Genomic DNA, 14,908 nt, shown 5'->3' with positions numbered 1-14,908 from the left:
TTTCCATCATCCTCCTAACCCTTGGAACATCCTAATAAAACCATGTAACAGTCTCAGCATTTCTCATCCATTATCCTTACCACAATGTTCCTACTCTGCAACTAATCCCACTCTAAAATCAGTCACATGCACTTGCCCCTACCACTCACTCTAGTTGCATTACTAGTAAATCCTACAGTATCAAATAAAGAGCAACATGCGAAACCATGCATGAGATCACCAGAAGGCTTCTTAAATAAGAAAGACTACCATGAAGTGGTACAGTGGGCACAGAAGAATTGACTGTCTTAAGGACAACCAGTTCTCAGTAGCTGAGCAGACTTCATCATGACTCAAGAGACCGAAGTATCTGATATACTGTATGAGCCTATTGGACCCTCTCACTCAGCACTAGTTTCCCGAAACTCTGGAGATGGGAAGCTTGCTCTCAAACATATTTTCACATTCACCCCCCCCCCCCCCCCCCCAATCTTCTCTTTGCTTTTAATATCTTTTTGAATTCTGAAAAGAATTTGACTCAATACCACACTGACATTTGTTGACTGATGTTTTATAATTTGAGAGTATCAAAAATGAGGTTTGTGACAGGATTGCAGATTTTTTATAGGAAGGATGCAGTATGTTAATTTGGATAGAGAGCCACTGATAGATGTAGCAGTAACTGCAGGCATTGCCTAGGGAAGTGTGCTGAGACTCTAGATGTACATGTTGTACAGCAATGAGTAGGTTGATGATATTAATAGAAACCTCAGACATTTCACAGATGATACTGTTATCCATAATGAGTAGTCTGGAAACATGTGCACAAATATTCAGTCTGATCTTAATATCTAAAAGCAATGTGAAGATTGGTAGCTTCCTTTAAGTATTCAGAAATTTAAATTTGTGTGTTTCAAAAACCACAGAAAGGTAGCCTTGTATGACTAAAAAATAGAGTCACACCCAGAATGGGTCAACTCATTGGTGTAATCAGTGTGGAGGTACTGAATGGAATGATCACATAGACTCACTTGTTGGTAAAGCAGGTAGTAGTCTTCAGTTCATAGGTAGGACACTGAGAAAATGCAATCAGAAAGGTGAACACCTACAAAATACTGTCTGAAACATCCCAGTATATTATGCAAGTGCAGTGGACCCATACTAGATATGACTAACTAGGGCCGGCCGGAGTGGCCGAGCGGTCCTAGGCGCTACAGTCTGGAACCGCGAGACCTCCACGGTCGCAGCTTTGAATCCTGCCTCGGGCATGGATGTGTGTGATGTCCTTAGGTTAGTTAGGTTTAAGTAGTTCTAAGTTCTAGGGGACTGATGACGTCAGAAGTTAAGTTCCATAGTGCTCAGAGCCATTTGAACCATTTTTTTGACTAACTAGGGATACTGAACTTTTACAGGAAGGGCAGTACAAATGGTTACAGGTTTGTTTCTCTCACAGAAGAGCATAATGGAAGTGCTGTCAAAAACTAAACTGGCAGGCCCTTGAAGGTATCAAATATCCTGTGAAAACCTACATACAAAATTTCAAGAAAAAATATTAAGTGAACAATTTAGGGATATGTTTCAGTCCCTTATTATCACTCTTTTACAGGCCGAGAACTCAAGGTCAGATTAAATACAGTGCACACTGAGACAATAAAGCTGTCATTTTATCTGCACTCCATATGTGGGTGGAAAGGGAAGAAATCTTGATATTAATTACAATGAGAATTACTCTCTGCTGCATTCCTTACAGTGGTTTTAAGAACATGGACATAGATGTAAATATAGCTTTTGAAATCAAAGAAATATTGCTACACCCCTTTTGTGTAACACACTCTCAATTAAATGAAAAATATGGATACACTGCAATCACATGATAGTTCACAATTCCAGTCCACTGGGTCACATAGTTTTGTGTGAGAATGGTAGAGAATTTAGTACAACATAATCTGAAGCGTCTTACAGTGGCTCAGTAATAAGGTCTTATCTTCAGATTGACATCAAAGCAACCAGGTCCCCTGTGATATTCTGCTGGCATCTCTTACCAACTGCTGGAGGAGTCCCTCCTGGCAGAAATTGCAGCATATTAACCTAGCTGTCAAATGACAGAGATATAGTATCCCTCCCCACTTTAATCCATATGTAGGACCAGAAGTGTACTTGTCAGTATCATGATCACTCTACCGGTATGGGGGAGGTTTGGGTAGGCAAGTTAGCTAAGGGTTCACTGTCCATCTCAACACATGATGTTACTGTGTCCTCTTCTTGTGGCTCACGATTGCCCAGAACTACTATTCTGCAGGACTGTTTTGCAATATTTTATGGAGCTATGTTATGTACTGTAACCAGCTGTGCATCATCATCAGAGAGACCATTCATAACAGGAGAAGTTTTTATTTGTTTGGACCTATCTTGGTCTACAAAAACATTATCTATCAGTGTGCTGCTTTCATCTACCATCCATATAGGAAAATCAGTAACTGACGTCAAATTGAAAGAACCAAGTAATAAGATGGTAGAGCACTTGCCCGCGAAAGGCAAAGGTCCCGATTTCGAGTCTCGGTCAGGCACACAGTTTTAATCTGCCAGGAAGTTTCATATCAGCGCACACTCTGCTGCAGAGTGAAAATCTCATTCTGGAACCAAGTAATACTTCACAGTCAATCTTTCTGCGAGACTTTTTCAGAAAATCTACATTGAAATTCCCACAAAACAGTTGTGTATTGTGTATTGTTTGTATTGAACTGGGGACCTAAAAACAATGGAGGGGCTTCATCCCACTGTAGCCCTCACTGGTTCACAACCCCACAACAGGCCACTGCAGCCCACCCACCTAGACGTGCGTACACGGAGACAGTGTCTGCGCAGCAATCATTGACATAATGTAACTGAGGCGGAATAAGGGGAACCAGCTCACATTCACCAAGGCAGATGGAAAACCACCTTAAAAACCATCCACAGGCTGGCCAGCACACCAAACCATGACACTAATCCACCAGGTGGATTTGTGCTGGGGACCGGCATGCCTTCCTGCTTGGGATGCAGCATGTTAGACTGCGTGAGCCGGGCGGTCTCACAAACAAGTTACTTCCATATCTGACAATGACTCTCCATCCAAGAGAACATACTGTGTACCAAAAAGTTATCAGTCCAGTTGCAAATTTCACTTGGAAGTCCATATGATCATACTTTTGACAATAAGTATAGGTGTGGTACTGAGTCAGATGCTTTTTGGAAATCGAGAAATACTGTATCTACCTGACTGCCTTGATCTAAAGCTTTCGGTATGTCATGTGAGAAAAGTGTAAGTTGGGTTTTGCATGATTGATGTTTTTGGAAACTTTGCTGGTGGGCATGGAGAAGGTCATTCTGTTCGAGATACTTCATTATTTTTGAACTCAGAATATGTTCTAAGATTCTACAACAAGCCAATGTCAAGGATAATGGATGGTAGTTTTGTGGATCTTTAGTATTTTTCTGATCTATTCTTCAGTGTCTCAGAGGAAAACAAACACACTGCTGGTGCCACAACTACATACATCTACTATTACTTACCTTGAGGTTTGGTTTCACCCTGAAAATAAGCCGTTTGTCACTCCGTTTTATGTACTCAGTCTACTGTCAATGCAGGGATGCACTTTCTTTCATCATAGTACATTTAGAAGAATGAGAGTGATGTTTTATCTCTAAAATTAATTTGATGTTATTTGACAGAACTTTTTAAGTCTCTACTGTTAATGTATTATTAATTTTTTCTACACATTATGCCACACACCAGTGCAAAGTGGCATCTGTAGTCAAAAATGATGCCAAAGTAATATCATTTTCCTGGTACACCCCTGAATGATATCACAGTAAACATAAAACACATCAGAATGAAATTGGTGTCATCAAGCTTAATCACTTTTGCAAGTATAAGCTTTCATCAGTACGACATATGAGATTTTTGTTGCTGCTGCTACCAAATGGTGCTTAGACAGATGGAGGGATAATATAATACACTACTTGACCACTTTTCCAATTAAAGATTACTGTAACCATATTTCACAGATGATCATATCCAATTGGCTCTCATGATCTTTTAAGTTAATGTGAGTTTCCCTACATTAATATAACATACCTGTGGCTGAGTGAGGTAAATGTAATGAATCAAAAAGTGTTGCAGCCACAGCTCCATATTCAGGGCACTGACCACCACAGTCAAAGACCCATACTGACACAGCACCCTCAGTATCAAGTCATTTTTGTGCTCTGATATACTTTCGTGATACAATGATCATGTCCTCAAGAAACTTCCATATCATGGAAGAATGCAGCAGCGCAACCTCTTGCACATAATTGGCCTCCTGACATGAGTCTTTAAGTCCCTGGGGCTAGCCAGCCATTCTGGCACAGCTGAGCTATGTTATGATGCTGACTCCATGTCAGGTGCAGTCACAAAGATAGTGATATATGTATGATGCAGCTGCTAACATCAGCACCATCCGTTGTACTCTTGACTGTTGCCTGACATCACATGCTCTTGGGATCCTTGTGTCCTGCCACCCATGTCTCAGGGCTTGAAATGAGCTCTCACCAAGCTCTGCACCACACAGGCCTGATGTAACCAGTTGTAGCCACCAATTCTCCAGTATGGAGTTTGGGGCACTGTGTCACCCTACTGTCAATTGAGCACCTTTACTGGGACTGTAGCAGACACTATAGTCAGGTCTGCTGTGGGCTCAGTCCCACAAGACATCTATGAGGCCCAACACAGCTTCAGCGAGACTCAGTATGCACTGCCACTGACAAGAAATATACTGCGAGGACAGCTCCACTGGGAGACACTGCAGTGACATATTTTCCACACTTGGCAAGTTACAAATAACTTGGTATGAAGGGCAACCACAGCTGTGATTAAGAATTTCAAATAGTGAAAACCACAACAGCTGCATCAAAATGATTTATTAACAACTACTTTCATGACGTTATGGTCACATCTTCAGCTAACAAACTGCTGACCTAAAAAAGGTAGCAAAATCATAATTATAACTGTCCTAAAGCAGAAAGTACCTAATTAATATAGTGCTGATTAGCAAATGATATATACATACCTTTCAATACTAATGTTCTTAAAATCTTCAAAAGGGTAAATAATACATGTTGTACTCTTACCCTCCCACATCACAATTAAATACATTGTCTTAGTATCTTCACTATTTTCAAAAGCTTTGAGAGGTGTAAGATATACAAAATAAATAACTTTCTACTCATCTTCATTATCTTGCTTTTGTTGTTAATGGCTCAAAGTCTTGTCTAGAAGTACATTCTTGCAGCTGAAATTTCGATTCCTTAGGTTCTTGATGACTAAATAACTGATGAAGATTTGTCTGTATTATTCTTGAATTTCATTCTTTGTCACATCTTTCAACATTTCACTCTTTTTTACATTTTCCACATTCAGGAAAAACCAACAAGTACATATTTGGTGACAAACTTAGAAAATGTCTACTTCCATCAGAGACATGCCCACCACTACTTACATTCTGCAGTACTCACAATTTCCAAAGAGTTTACAAAGCAAAAGAGTTTACAGACTTTCTTTACCAAAGAAGAATATTCCCTAAAATATATCATTATTTTGTAAATCAATCTAGAAATAAGTTTAATAATTATTGTCAGATTGTACAATTAATAATATGAATTTTAAGTTTGCCAGAAATTTTGTAATTTCAATTATTTTTAAAAGAAGAGTAATTTTAACTGTTAGTACATATTGATTGTAACACATTAATTTCTTTTTATACATTTTAGCCTGAAATGTAATATACTGTATACAAAAACATATGAATTCCTTTAGCTGAGATAATTTTAACCTATGATAGAATCGATGGTATACATGGTAGAGATTATCTCTATTAAAAAAAAAAGAAGGTAATGTTAGAGGAAGGTGACTCATTATAATATCCCTCTCACAAAATTTGGAAACCAAATGTTTGCAATATTTTATGACAGACTATAAGGTTTACCGAACATTGTACAAAATGGTGCCCAGGACAGCAGATAGATGTATAGAGGTATCTGATACATAACATGTAATGGAGAACTTAGAATATTTACTATAAGACTCATAATCTATACATATATCAGGATATGGTATTCAGATTTTCAGATCTGTGGAACATACTGTTACAAGAAAAATTATAGAATGTAAAAACTACAGCACCACCAAACTGTAGAAAAACAAAGACAATGTAAATTACTAGAATTTATAAGTTTTGAGTTAAGATCTATACGATGAAACATTCAATATCTTCAAAAGATAAGAGAAAACATTTCAGAACATAAGTGTATGACGAGTAAGTCAACTCAAAAAACTCATAACGACGGGTACAGACCAGAAGAATATACTCAGTCATGAGTAGTAATCAATCAGCCATATAAATCATAGTATTTATGGATGTATTGACTCATGGAAAAACAAAATAATGGAAAAATATTAGAGCCTGAGTTTACGATGTGGGGACCAACCCAAGAAATCCAAACCACACAGGGTACAAACCAGGAAAAAAAGTTCAACACAACAAAATGAATAAAGTTCATAATCATATTAATGAGTTAAACTATATGCAAAGAGTAACTGTGAGAAGCATCTAGCTTCAGTCAGTGGTTGTACACTCTCCTTGAGTACACGTGCAAACAATCATGAACAGAGCTAAGGATGAGTCTGTCCAAAACTCAAAATCCAATCAGATACAATACTGCAATTCTCAGGATAGATTCAGGTAAACATACTCACAAATTAGCTTTGAATGATGACACAATCCAGTAGCTTAACAACCAAAATCCAAGTATGAAAGCAGACATATATACATCTTATTATATTGTCCATACTAGTAAATGTCTTCCACACTGACCTACATACACAAAGACCTAGAAGATTCAAAACTTCCTGGCAGATTAAAACTGTGTGCCGGACCTATACTTGAACTTTGGAAACCTAGAAAATTCATTTACAAATGGAAAAAAAATACATACTGATTTAAAGTTTCATAATGATTGGAGAGTCGTCCCCCAATAAAAACAATGAAATAAAAAATTAAAAAAACATGCATTTATGCTGAATAACAGTGTCTTTAACAGTCTTGGTTAATAATTCACAAATATCAGACACAACACACATTCCAGTCGACAGATGCTCCAGTATGTTACCCAGCACATACAATGTCTTGCAAAATGACTGGTCCAGCAGGGCACAGCCATACAGCAATGTGGAGAGTGTATCTGCCCCCATCTTTCAGCTTCCTCCTTAGAGTTATCATTACACTCTCAAATGGATAGGTAACTTCCTGTCTAGCATTCACATCAAATCCTGAAACATTGTTTTGAGTACTAAATATGTTATTAAATACCTTCTTAACATCACACGAGGTATGCTCTCCAGCTGCATTTTACATAGTCAGTTATATGGCATTTATGTCAGGTGAGATTAAAAAGTGTTCACATATGAAAGATTAATAATCAGAGTTAAATGCAATAAAAAAATGGACTAATAAGGTAATGCACACAGATATGCTCAGATACTATTCCTAATTTTTGCAGTACAAGTTATGAATATTGTTCCATTTCAGAACTGTAAAAAGCTCTACTCATACAGTCTCATGGTATCTATACATTAAATTCTACAGCACAAATCCATTACAGAACATAATTACATAGTGTATCACAGATTTTAATCCAGTCAATACAGAACTTCAAAACTCACATACTAAGTTCCACAAAACAAAACACAGTTACATAGTCTTATACATATACAGAGAGATTTAAACTAAGTAAGTGGATAAGATAGAACTCTAGAAAATACATGATCTTACATACTAAACCCATGGCAATGGAAAAGGTACAAACAAAGAAAGATTAGATACCTATGGATCATATCTATAGGCTTTCAGTTCAGTGCCTAATCCAAACAACTTCTTAGATTTTGGATACATGAGTCTGTATGCTTTAGAATGTGGATTTCAAGAACTTCGAATGGTCCAATATAAATGTCAAAAAATTTCTTTATCTCAGATGTCAGTACTTTAGAATTCTCTTTGGCTTTCACCAACACAAAATCTCCTACTTCAAACTTACAAAATCTACTTTTACCATCATGTCTCTGCTTTCTCCTGCCCCCCTGTTTTTTCATCATCTCCATCAGTCAGTATATAAGACAGAACTTTAAAATTACATGATCTTACATACTACATTCATGAAAAACAAAACACAGTTACATAGTCTAAAAAAATCTACAAACACAGTGAATATTTTCTTCTAGACTAGGTATTACTATGCATTCATGTTCATGTCTCTTGTCCTCTATACTAAATGTTGCCAGTACTTGACATCTTACATACTTACTTTGCTTACCACTGGCCCCTCTTATCTTTACACCGACAATGGGCATTCCCACAAAATTCTTACTATACTGGATTTTGCCTCTAAATTATTCAGATATACCACGAATCAGACTACCTGTATCAATCAAACAGTTCCCTTCCCACTGATCAATCTTACTCTTAATGTATGGACATCCAACATCTGAATTATCATCACTGTTGTTAGACACTTCTTGTAAAAGATCACTTTCAGTTTCATAAATGCTACATCAGCACTGTTTTGCTGGGTTTTATCAACATTACTGGTATCATAGCATTACTTTGGCTACACTTGCTATCAGGTAATGATTGAACACACTGAATGGGTTCCATAGCACAACTGACATTACTTATTACAGAAGGAACAAAAAAAAAAAACATTACTGTCAAAATTACACGTCTACTTAGATCTTCTTTCACTTCATTCCACCAATTTTGGTACAGATTTTGACTAACCAAGGCTAATTTATTCCAGAATGCAAATTTATCTATGTTATCATCAATATAATCACAAACATTTTTTTTTAAATCACCTTTATTCTCTGAGCTTACATTTTGGATCATTAGTCTGGATGACATTAATGAAAAACTGCTTTGACTGGACTAGTATTCCATGACTCTCACTTACATCATCACAAACATCACTTACCTTACCTGTATTCACAAATAACTCTGAAACTTCAGTATTCATAAACTCCACAAATACCTGACACTCATCATCATCCTCATTGCCATCATCATCTTCTTCCAAAATTACTTCACCAATAACATCATTAACAACACAATTCGTATCACTATCAAAGTCACACACTTCACTTACATTCATTTGCAATAAACTATCAGTCTCAGACTTATCAGCCTCCGTCAATTCACAGCTCTCATTTATGCCTACATCAAAAATACCACCTAATACATATCCAATACAGTTATTACCCATCTTACATGCATCAATAACACTGTTTTCTGACCAAGAGAAGAAATCATTAGAACACGCTACATAAAAATTCTCATTACTCTGACATTCTGGTTTGTGATTAGTATCTACATCATTATAATTAAGCATAGTATTCCAAAACTTTTGATCAAAACAAAATGAGAAATCTGATGTTCCTTCCGTTCAGCTTCAGACACCTGTGCCACATTGTTAATTCTATTATTATTGTCTAAATGTATGTGTAAATTGGGAGGCCTGTACTTGCGTGTTTCCTCACCCCAACACCATGGACCTTCATTGAGGCAAACCACTGTTTCCCAAATAGTTGCCTCTATGATTGTTTCTCCTATGATATTGCCATGGTTATCCCTATTATTCCTGTTCTACTGAGGTTAAAAATTTCTGTCTCTATTACCATTTTGACCCTGACTGAAATTACCATTATCTCTGTTTCTGTAGTTGCTACCATTGTGATCTCTATCATTTCGATTGTTATGGTACATGTTTCTTTCTGCTGCCCTATCCAGCCAATTTATTTAAAATACTTTTCTCTAAACTCTGGTATGTTTCCCACTGACTTAAATTTAGATTTACCCGAGACAGAGCTTCACCTTCAAGACATCTTTTAACAAATTTAATCTTTTGGTTGTCACTCATGCCTGACACAAAACTATGTCTACAGTGGTGTAGAAAATCCACTGTATGTAAACTGTTTGATGGAAAACGTTTGGTTGGAATGTTGGACCACACAATACCATTGTTTGAATAAAGATTATTGTTAATGAAATTTTCCTGAACTACTGAAATTTTTTGCTCTAGAACATTTACATTATTTAGCATACTGTTTTCAACATTAAAAATATTTTGACCTAAACTACTAAAGTTCTGTTCCATTTCTTCCTCTATGATCTTCTGTTGAACTCTGATATCATTAACATTCTTCTCCTGTTGCAAAGATTGTGCAACTATCTCATTTACCAAAACAATAAATTTATTTTCTAATACACTAACTTTTCATTCACACTTTTTAATCCATCTGACAACCAATTTTTTAGCTCTGAAACCTGATTGCTAAGTTGGTCTATTTGATATTGTACCTTGCCATTTTGTCATTGTTTTCAGTTTTCAGTTTATTTAATTGTCCTTGAAGTGAAGTAAATTTTTCAGTTAACTGATCATTAAATGCACTAAATTTGCTATTGTTGTCTGTCTTCATTTCCTCTAATTTTATTAAAATCAACTACAAAATATCAGTTGTCACTGTCTCTTTGCTAACTACACTTTCACTTGGTTCAAACATGTCTAGGCTGTGTCCTACAGCTTTCACATCTACATAACTATCCTCATCTCTATTCATTTTCCTAGCAATCACACGAGTCCACCAAACTTATTAATTTCACAAGTAGTTTGTACTTATCTTTGTTGATGTTCTTCGTCATACTTGTCAAGTCCTCCTTCAATTCATTCAGTCTGTCATTGTTGATATCATATGAAATACTCATCACTGTTGATATGACTTTGTTGGGCAGTTCTCTGATCTTATTTCGTCAAGTAATTGGAGCTTTCGAATCTTCATTTACATAAAAACTGCAAATACACATATCCAAAATCCATTCCTCTTTTGCAACAGACCGATCTTCATTATCAGTCAACAGATCATGGCTGATGCCACCACTTGTAATCTTACCCTCCCATCCTCTTTATCTCATTGTTGTTGTTGTCGATGGCTCAAAGTCTTGTCTAGGGGTACATTCTTGCAGCTGAAATTTCGATTTCTTAGCTTCTTGATGACTAAATAACTGATGAAGATTTGTCTGTATTATTCTTGAATTTTATTCTTTGTCACATCTTTCAACTTTTCACTGTTTTTTACATTTTCCACATTCAGGAAAAACCAACATATTTGGTGACAAACTTAGAAAATGTCTACTTCCATCAGAGGCATGCCCACCACTACTTACATTCTGCAGTACTCACAATTTCCAAAGAGTTTACAAAGCAAAAGAGTTTACAGACTTTCTTTACCAAAGAAGAATATTCCCTAAAAATATCGTTATTTTGTAAATCAATCTAGAAATAAATTTAATAATCATCATCAGATTGTGCAATTAATAATATGTATTTTATGTATGCCAGAAATTTTGTAATTTCAATTATTTTTAAAATAAGAGTAATTTTAAGTGTTAGTACGTATGAGTTGTAACACAATAACTTCTTTTTATTTATTTTAGCCTGAAATATAATACAACATATTCAAAACCATATGCATTCTTTTAGTGAAACAGCTGAGATAATTTTAACCCATGCAAGAATTGATAGTACTCATGGTATTGGTTATCTCCATAAAAAAAGGTAATGTTAGAGGCGGGTGACTCGTTATAAAGTCCCCTATCTTCCTGCAAAAATTGGTATCACAAAGACCACAACCATCATCAGTAAAGATGTAACCCTAGAAGCAAAAATTGTTAAATAAGAACTGCCGTCATAAAGCTTGGAAAAGAATGTCCAGCCTAAGTAAACGTAAGGGACATATGTGGTACATCTTCTCAGGTACAGATAGAATGTGCAGCTAGAATTGTGTCACCATCCACTTTTGGCAGATTCTGACTAATGACATGGAATATTCACAAGTGATAGGCAGAGGGGAGGGGGGCATATAACAAACAAGTTGCCCTCTCTTTCTATGCCTTTCATGACATCATTTCCAATCTCCATCTGTTTCTTAACATTATACACATTATTCTCATACTGTGTTTTGGTACTGTAATATCTGCTTGTTAATTGTAAAATTGTTAAGACCTGCTATCTCTGTTTTTGTTGTTTACAGAGGTTTCTCTGTTTTCCAAAACTTACTCGCAATTATACATTGGTTTAGATTGGCAATTTGCTGTTGCTTTTTGCGTTTCTTTGTGGCCGCTGCCCCACTATGTTGATTCCTATTGTTTAGTGGGTTCTTCCTAAGATGGGACCCACTTATTCAGTCACTGGTGGTGCTGGCTGCTGTGCCTGAGCAGATGTACCACAAATGTCCAGTAAGTCCATTAGATTGGGGGTTTGTCTCCATATTTTATGATGGCAGTTCTTATTCAAGAATTTTTGTTTCTAGTTTTATGTCTTCCTCCGGTTCCACTGGCTATTTTATTCATGATGGTTATGTTTGTTATTATGCCAGTTTTGTGCAAGAAGATAGGGGACTTCTATAATTTACCCTTATGGAGATTTTAAGGGCATAATTTGTTGAAAGTTTCATGTACCTTACTTGCTGATCAACATTATATTAATTCCATAGTTCATGCTTCAGGATAGTCTTAATTACAATTTTGGTATCTTCTTTAAGTCAGCAGTTTGTTATCTGAAGATGTGACTATAATGTCATGAAATGAGTGATGATTAATAAATCATTTTGATGCAGCTGTTGCAGTTAATATCATTTGAAAAACACACCAAGGTCTCAGAGATTAACTCCCATAGCTAAAAAGACTGAATGATTGTAAATAATAAATTATAAAGGGCATTTATGTACATCAGCTGCTTTCCTCTGCTGCACCCACATCCATCTCTAACCCACTGCAAGCCATCCCAAGACCCTGTCACAAAACCAAAAATATATGCAGGGTGATTCAGAGATGTTTACTGCACCTGATTGGGTGGCACAGTGTAGTTGCTGAGTACTAGTGACATGTTACAGGGGCACTGTCTGACAAGAAACCTGGAAGGCGGGATGGTACATTGTTTAAAACACTTTTAGACACTTACATTATTTTCTTGCCTACCTCTGACATATATTTTTCCAAGGTGTGAGTTCCTTCATATCTGCTACACAATGTATTTGTTTTGATTAAAGTATTCCTCTGCAAGAAATTCTTCACACACAGCCTTGCTTTGCATCTTGTGCTATGAAATGAAGTGGCTCATTTATCCACTGATTTTTTATGAATAAAAAAATAAACTAACTATGAAATCAATGAATGTGGTGACACACCCACTCCTTTCTCTGGCATGGTGGCAGAATTTAACATAAGCTAATTTTCTGAACATGGGTTGGGGTTCTGATGTATAGTGTCATTCAATAGTTGGCCTTCAAGGTTAAAGTGAAACATAGTGAGATTATCAATTAAATAAATCATTGCTTCAGAGTAGCATTTTGGAAATGTGGATACTGCTTACATAACTATGTTACAACCTGTTTTGTCTTTATAATTCTTCTGCAGCACCATTTTCAAATTTTCTATTCTTTTCCTGTCTATATTGTTTATTGCCCATGTTACAGCTAAGACAAAATAGTTTCACAAAAGAAGCACACTGATCAAGAAATTGGGTTCCCCAAAGAGATATGCTACTAATTCCATTTGACATCACTCATAGCTCTGATAATGGCTTGAAGGGAGCAATGAAGAGGGTCCACAAGTTTCTTCAGTTGTGCCATATTGAGTTGAAGTCAACATCGATGTTCAGATCTTGAAGAACTACCAAACTGTGGGGATGTTGACTGTTACATTTCAGCTACTGTTCCAAATATCCCCACAGAATCAGGTGATTCAGCAGGCAGTTGAGTACAGTAGTGTGCCTGAGTGTTCATCAAAACAGTAGTCTATATATGCAGCCCTGCAAATGTGGTTGTTGTTATATTGTAAGATGGGAGCATTGTGTGTGCTGTGAGCAATGGCCTTTTAAAAGGTATCCAACACCAATGTGCAATTCATGCATTTTTTTTCCAGCGATGCTCATTCAGAAACTGTTTGGGAGGAATCTGTGTTCACTGACAGCAGAAATTCACTATTGGGTTTAAAACCAATTTTCAGGGATGAGATGTGCCACTCATCTCCAGTCCCTGTCAGTTAGGATTCTTTTATGACCACTGTTCTTACATTGTGTCACATGGCTGTGAATGGTACACCAGTCTTTGTAGACATGTTGGACAGCTCACATTGATACATCAACAAATCAGACAGCTTCAATCAGGGTGTAGTTTCAGGCCTGATCAAACACAATAGCTCCTTTCTGCCATTCTGTCACAGTTACATATACATCTGCATCCTGAAAGGGGGAAGCAATACAGAAAATGAACAATATCTGACTCACTGCATGTGGTGTGATCCTATAAATCACAGTTTTGCCTCTTTTCAAATGATACAGGGTAGTGAGTACACAGATGGCCCAGTGAGGCATTTAACCTGCTGTGTATGGAAGGGGTAGTTCATTCCAGAAATAATTCTGAGATATTTTTGAGGGGTATTCTATCCCATGACTTGCAACTCCTCAGTCAAGTGACTGTGAGCATAAATTGGGATGTTTATTTCAACATTGTAAATAGTCAGCTTTTGCCCTTTCTTCCACCTCTTCATGAATAATATACTGTAAATGCTCACATCTTCCAAGATGACAACAATCATGTTCATATGGCTTCACATATACGAGGTCTACCTTCTACTTATTGTACATTGTCTCCTTTGTAATACTCTCCTCCACAATTGATACACCACTCCCAACACTGTTTCCGCTTCTGGAAGCAGTCTTGGTATGCCCCTTGTTGGATCATGCAAAGCACTGTCTGCATATTTTCTTTTATCTGATCTGGCATTTATAATGATATGTTTAC

General features: G+C 36.6%; 2 protein-coding genes across 3 annotated transcripts in view; both read left to right on the top strand.

Moving 5' to 3' along the window:
- LOC126247391 (parathyroid hormone/parathyroid hormone-related peptide receptor-like) overlaps positions 1-14,908 on the top strand; it is a 931,061-nt gene that overhangs the window by 250,656 nt on the left and 665,497 nt on the right. The gene's annotated exons all lie outside the window — the stretch shown is intronic.
- The window catches only part of LOC126247365 (parathyroid hormone/parathyroid hormone-related peptide receptor-like), a 289,419-nt gene that overhangs the window by 75,177 nt on the left and 199,334 nt on the right, over positions 1-14,908 (top strand). The gene's annotated exons all lie outside the window — the stretch shown is intronic.

Source organism: Schistocerca nitens, chromosome 1 (assembly GCF_023898315.1).
Source record: "Schistocerca nitens isolate TAMUIC-IGC-003100 chromosome 1, iqSchNite1.1, whole genome shotgun sequence".
Taxonomy (NCBI): domain Eukaryota; kingdom Metazoa; phylum Arthropoda; class Insecta; order Orthoptera; family Acrididae; genus Schistocerca; species Schistocerca nitens.
This window is presented reverse-complemented; position numbering and strand designations above follow the sequence as displayed.